The sequence below is a fragment of the Trachymyrmex cornetzi genome, unplaced genomic scaffold, assembly GCF_001594075.2.
Source record: "Trachymyrmex cornetzi isolate Tcor2-1 unplaced genomic scaffold, Tcor1.1 scaffold229, whole genome shotgun sequence".
In the NCBI taxonomy this organism is placed as follows: domain Eukaryota; kingdom Metazoa; phylum Arthropoda; class Insecta; order Hymenoptera; family Formicidae; genus Trachymyrmex; species Trachymyrmex cornetzi.
In genome coordinates, this window is record NW_017296945.1 from 354111 (window position 1) to 355065 (window position 955).

A 955-nucleotide genomic window follows, 5' to 3' on the forward strand; every position below is an offset into this window, starting at 1 on the left:
AAGAAACTCGTTACTTAATTATTAATTTATTAATAGGAATACATTTTTAATATACTAAAATTTAGTTTATAGAAGAGGTAAAATGTGCCTGATGGAAAAATTTCGCTGAAATTATTCCATGTTTTGGAATACTTTTCAACAAAATTTCAGTATTTCAGAAAAATGTCAGTTTCATTTCAGTGATTTTTAGCTGAAAAATCAATTTTTAGCAAAATTTCAGTAAAAATTTCAGAGACATTTCAGCAAAACTTTTAGAGAAATTTCAATTAAATTTCAATGATTTTTCGTACGTTAGCTGAAAAATTCTCTTTCAATGAAATTTCAGCAAATTTTTCGCTAAAATATTCCAAAACGTGGAATAATTTCAGTGAAACTTTTTCTCCAGGGATCTTAACTAATATTTATTGTGTGTGGCTATAATAACTTAATACACTTTCTTAATAATTATCCTAAATCCTAGTTAAATAAAATACGTATAAGTAGTAACGATACAAAATAAATCCGAATTACCTCAAGAGGCTCCTGTTTCGATGTATCATTTGTCATGACAGTACTCAGCGATGAGATGCTTGTACGAGAATTATTGCGGCTAACGGTGGTCGAGGCAGATCGAGAGGATGTTTCATCCGTTTTTGCTTGATTTTCCAACAACCGACCGAAGTCCACACCCATGGATCCCAGCTCGTTATAAGTACTGATGAACAGAAATTATGAAGCAATAGATGTGACGACGTTCTAAATATTTGCTTAAACTTGCAAATGTTCTAAAATTTTTCAAATATTCTAAAAGTTCTGAAACTTGTTTTGTACGATTCGGTCATTCGAACATTTCGTCCCAATATTGATATTTAGTTTTTTTCTATAAAAAAAAGTAATAATTCTGGATGTGTTAAAAGAACTTAAAATGAAATCATTTTGCCGTATCATTGGGTAGATAAGTTAAATAAATATCATT

At 29.4% G+C, this 955-nt stretch overlaps 1 pseudogene; it reads right to left on the reverse strand.

Moving 5' to 3' along the window:
- The window catches only part of LOC108760595 (probable multidrug resistance-associated protein lethal(2)03659), a 14375-nt pseudogene that overhangs the window by 3287 nt on the left and 10133 nt on the right, over positions 1–955 (reverse strand).